Raw genomic sequence first — 5913 nt, forward strand, 5'->3', positions numbered from 1 at the left:
TGGCCGGATCTGAGCAGACTTTCCTTCACCGTCGATCTGAGTCCCTGCTCAGATTCGGTCGAATACCGATGTCGATCGTGTCGATGGCGATATATCCCCTTGAGTTCATCTTCCCCCTAGGATATAGTTCTGATCGGGACGACGGCCAGAGGTCGCTAATAGTGGGCTGGAGGCGACGAGTGGAACACGGGGATAGAGAAAATTAGGGACATAGAATTCAATCTCAGATTACAAATATGATATTCTTGCAGAGAAAATACTTAATAAAAAAAATGGAATAAAAAAAATAGTATAAAGATAAATAATATAATGGAGCGGGAAGAGAGAGTGTGGAATGTGAAAATATACCATTAAAAAATAAATAAAATATTAAAAAATTATACTATTTTTTAATATTAAATAAATATTATTTACCATGGTAAATATATAATAAAAAATTATTAAAAAAAATAAAATTGATAAAAAAAATGATAAAAAAAACTGATTAAAAAATAAAACCGTTAAAAAAATTTTGATAAAAAAACTGATTAAAAAGAAATAAAAATTTGTAAAAAAAAACATGGACACAAAATAAGGGGTATAAAGGTAAAAAAATGGGTGGGGCCGGGAGGTGAGGGTGTCAGGGGAGGGGGGAAAAGCAGGTCTCTTGCATTTTCATTCCGAGTCCAGATCCTCTGCGCCCGCCTCCCGTGCGCCATCTGCGCCCGTCGCTACGCGACAAAAAACCCACGTGCTAAACACGTGCGTTTCTCCGCTCCAGTAATAAAACCCAACTCCAACGCACACATATCGCTTCCTGCTGATCGGAATGCTGATCGGTCTGCTGACCGATCAGCATTCCCTGCACCGCCCTCAATTAATGAATTTAATTTTGAAATCTTTCAAATTCACCCACGTTGTGACGTTTCACATGCTCGTCATATAAATTATCGGTGCCCATTGTATGGGAAACTCAAATTTAAAGAGCAGTAAAAGGATTAAATTATATAAACAAAATTATATATATATAAATTTTAACTCATACATACCTGATATATTAACTGATATATTAAGAATATCTAAAATACTATAAAAACAAAAATTACTAAAAATAAAAAAAAAATTTATGTGTAAGAGTCAACGATGTACTATATTATTTATTTTAGTCTATTTGAAGATATAAAATATTATTGAAAGAATTAATTAGAAAATGATCTTTGTCTCTAAGAAATAAGACTCATGTTGGACTTGATTTGAATCAAACAAGACCCGTAGTAATGCAAACTAGCATAGTCAACAGTGTCAATGTAAATTAAGCTAAAAATCAGCACTATAGTAGTTATGCACATACAAAGAGAGAGTAGAGAATAGAGAAAAAAAAGTTACATGCATAAAGGGTGTAAGAACATGAGATAAAGAAAAAAAAGTGAGATTTGACAAATGCACAAAATGGGAAAAAGGTGTTGCTCATTTATTAAAAAAAATTAATAAAGCTGGAATGCTGATCGGTCAGCAGACCGATCAGCATTCTTGCTGATCGGTCAACAGACCGATCAGTAGGAAGCGATATGTGTGCGTTGGAGTTGGATTTTATTACTGGAGCGGAGAAATGCACGTGCTTAGCGCGTGAGTTTTTTGTCGCGTAGCGACGGGCGCAGAGGGCGCACGGGAGGCGGGCGCAGAGGATCTGGACTCTTTCATTCCTTCCCGTCTTTCTAGGGTTTCGCTTGTGATCGGAGCAGGATGGTGTCCAGATCGTACTCCAATCTGCTCGATCCGGCGTCGGGGAACTTTGCGGCTCTGAGTCTGGGTGGCCGAGGAGGAGGAGGAGGAGGGTTGCGGCGGATGCCGCGGGTGATGACGGTGCCGGGGACGCTGGCGGACCTGCAGGAGGAGGAGCGGGCGAGCAGTGTGGCGTCGGCTTCCTTTCTCCTCCTCCTCCGGCGGCGGACGCTACGACCGCGGCTGGTGGGGAGGCCTACGTCCTCGCCAACAAGCTCTTCTCCGAGAGGGTCGTTGAGGTGATCAACCCGGAGGAAGACTACGTGTGGATCCACGACTACCACCTTATGGCCCTCCCCACCTTCCTACGCCGCCACTTCAACCGCCTCCGATTGGGATTCTTCCTCCACGTACCTTTCCCCTCCTCAGAGATCTACCGCACTCTTCCATTCCGCGAAGAGATTCTAAAAGCCCTCCTCAACTGCGACATTATCGGCTTCCACACCTTCGATTATGCCCGTCACTTCCTCTCTTGCTGCAGCCGCATACTCGGCATCGAGTACCAATTCAAGCGCGGCTACATCGGCCTCGACTACTTTGCCGCACCATCGGGATCAAAATACTGCCTGTTGGCATTCACATGGGCCAGCTCCAGTCCATGCTCCACCTCCCCGACAAGGAGTGGCGGGTCGACGATCTCGGCCAGCAGTTTGACGGAAAGACTGTGCTCTTGGCATCGATGACATGGACATTTTCAAAAGAATCAACCTCAATCTGCTAGCTTTTGAACACATGCTTAAGATTCACCACAAGTGGCAGGGGAGAGCTGTTCTTGTTCAGATTGCCAATCCGGCCAGGGCGCAAGGAAAGGATCTGAAGGAAATACAAGAAGAGAGCTGCCAAAGGATCAACAGGACCTTCGGGCACGAAGGGTACAGCCCAGTGGTTCTAATCGAGCGCTCCATGGCTGCTGTCGAGAAGATGGCTTACTATAGTATTGCAGAATATGTGGTTGTCACTGCAGTTAGGGATGGGATGACCCTAACTCCCTATGAATACATTGTCTACAGACTGGGGATCTTCGATTCTGCAGATTCAGAGGCTAAAAGCCCAGCAAAGAGCATGCTGGTTGTCTCAGAGTTCATTGGCTGCTCTCCGTCCCTTAGCGGTGCGATTCGGATCAATCCGTGGAATATAGAGACCACAGGAGAAGCTTTGAATGAGGCAATCTCTCTTTCTGATGCAGAAAAACAACTCCGGCATGAGAAACACTACCGATATGTCTCCACTCACAATGTTGTTTACTGGTCGAAGAGCTTCATGCAGGACTTGGAGAGAACTTGCATGGATCTTTTCAGGAGGAATTGCTGGGGAAGTGGTCTCGGGTTTGGATTTAGAGTAGTTGCCGTCGATCCCAATTTCAGAAAGCTTCATGCTGATGGGATTGTCTCCGCTTATACAAAGGCTAAGAGTAGGGCTATCCTGTTGGATTATGATGGAACATTGGTGCCACAAATATCCATTAACAAATTCATAGGGAGTTTTTTCATGCATCTAAAAATTGCAATTAAGTCCCAGTTTTAATAAATTACCGAATGAATTATTTTTTTCCATGGACTAAGGTTGAACTAATATGTGAATATTGGAAAAATTTTATACCAAAGGGTATAAACTAAGTTATCTAATAACAACTAAAATACAGACATTTAATGCAACGTAATTCTGCACGCCAAAGGACAAATTCCCTTCAGCGGAGACCGCCCATCGCCATCCTGACACCGGGGACCACACACAGACACGCCCTTTCTATCTCTCTCTAAAATGAGGGTCCCACGGCGGAGCTGCTAGAGACTACAGCACTGTTTCTCGGTTAATTTGATCCTATCTGTACAGATAAATCTCTTTCATGGTGAAATTCACACTTTTTTATCTTTCATCGTGAAATTCACACTTAAGTAGTGGGTCTCATCAATCATTGTGAGAGTTAGGATAATATCTCTATAGACAAGGTGAAATTTATCCTGTTTCTCCCACCCCTCTGACACATTCATCTCGCCTCACTAAAAATTTAATGATATTCACATTTATATCCTCATTTATACCTTTTTATGCTTTATTTGTTATTTATTATTTTTTTAATTAGTTTTTTTTTTTTGTCAACAATGAGAAAAAAACAAATTATTATTTTTATTTCTGCACCCCCAATATACAATTTTTTTGACCGGCCCTAATATTTTTTTTATTAGTTTTGTTTTTATTTTAAAAACAAAACTAATAAAAAAATAAGCAAAACTAAAATAAATTTTTTATGTTAACAATATTATTTTTTTAATTGATTTTTTTTTGTTAACAAAAAAACAAACAATTTTTTTTTTGGCTGGACCCAATATTTTTTTTTATTAGTTTTGTTTGTTTTTTTTAAAAAAACAAAATTAATGAAAAAATAAACAAAACTGAAATAAATTTTGGCCTTATTAGTTTTATTTAAAAAAAAACAAAATCAATAAAAAAACAAAATTAAAAACTAAATTGACCGGCCCAAACAATTTTTTATTGATTTTGTTTATTTATTTTTTTAATAAACAAACAAAACTTAAAAAAAAAGAAATCACAAAGGGTATAAGTGTAATTTTTGGAGTAAGGCCGGGAAGAGGATGTTTGAAAGGGTGCGAAAAGCTGGCCTGGTCAAAAGCAGGTGGCAGGCGTTGTCAGTTTTACTGACATGTTATTGGCTGGTAACTTTGGGTAGGTGGGTAGGTTTCGCTTTATAAGTAGAGGGTTAGAGAGTAGTCGTTGAGTGCAAAGTGGCGATGGAGAACTTTGAGCACTTAGCCGCTGCAGCAGTCAACATTGCAAACGAAGCCGCCGCCATCAACGCCGTCGCTGCCGCCGCTGCCGCCAACGCCGCCGCCAATGACACCGCCGCGGCCTCCGCTCCTGCTGCCGCAGCGGCCTCCGCTCCTGCTGCCGCCGCGGCCGCCCCTCCTGCCGCCTTCCTCGTCGTCCCTCCGTTCGCCGTCAGCGTTGTCTTCACCCATCCCGCAGGCCCGGCAAATGAATAGATATTAGGTGTTTTCACAAGCTTGATTCGTAAATTAAGTATGCAGTGTCAGTAGCAAATTCCAGAAAAACAAAAAATTTCTGTTGGTTAAGGATGATCATGCTGAAGCAAGCTTTTTCTCTCATGATTCTCCTATAATTTACCAAATTCATCTAAAATATCTTGCATAATTGTTCGAGCATTTTAGAGTCGTCACTAAATAGTTCTACAAATCTAAAATATCATACACGTATATATTTTTCTAATAAACCCGTTCAGTCCATCTGACATGTGAAGCCAACTACCGGTGATTTTGATGGTCTAACCGCCGGTTTGATTTTCAACATAGTTGCCGCATAATTTCCCCAGTGTAACATTTGCACCACAAGAGTTAATTAAGGGCGTAACCTAAAATTAGAGACAATAATTGATCGGATGAATCGCGTAATGCAGTTGTTGTGCCATTGAAATCAAACTAGCTGAAATCAGAGTCGAAGAACAGGGCATGTGAAGACATTCAGTAGGCCATTGAGTATTACTTGGGATTGTTCTTCGATGGGGAAAGACAGTTTTGACAGAAATTAATTGGTTTGCAGCTTCAGCATTGTAAAAAAAGAGAAGAATTTTGGAACAATATTTGTATTGAAAACTAACAAATGGAATTACTCAAGATGAGCAAATCAGACCCGCTGGCCATGCTTCTCCAACTAGAAACCAGAAAGAGATGGTAGTGCTGCCCTAGATACCAATGAAATGGTCACTCATTAATTTCCATGTAATTTACAATGTTTTCTTTTGGCTATAATACGACTTTGCGGTTCAGTAGTTTCTTCAGGAGATTGTTTGGAGATGTCTTAGGAGCCTAAAGTTCAAATGCAGTGTATGATTTTAAGATAACATATGTCATAGAGTTGGAAAGTCATGCTCTCACTTGAAATCAAATCCTTCTAATTTTACCTCAAGGGGAGCCCTGTTCACAATATGCACATTGAAGTTGATTCCAACAGCCACTTGGCTAAGCACAACCCTTTCAAAAGTCCTGCAGATTAAACCACACAGTATTGGAGTGATGGTATATTGATATGGCCATGAAAGTCATTGTTAAAAAAATGAAGCAAGCATCATAACAAAGGCAAGGGACAAAATCTTTACAAGTCAATGACCCAGCAACA

The 5913-nt window shown here is 40.7% G+C and overlaps 1 pseudogene; it reads left to right on the plus strand.

Moving 5' to 3' along the window:
- The first annotated feature begins 1712 nt into the window (after positions 1-1712).
- On the plus strand, positions 1713-3326 carry LOC121998789 (annotated as a pseudogene).
- Positions 3327-5913: the final 2587 nt, after the last annotated feature.

The sequence above is a fragment of the Zingiber officinale genome, chromosome 6A, assembly GCF_018446385.1.
Source record: "Zingiber officinale cultivar Zhangliang chromosome 6A, Zo_v1.1, whole genome shotgun sequence".
NCBI lineage: Eukaryota > Viridiplantae > Streptophyta > Magnoliopsida > Zingiberales > Zingiberaceae > Zingiber > Zingiber officinale.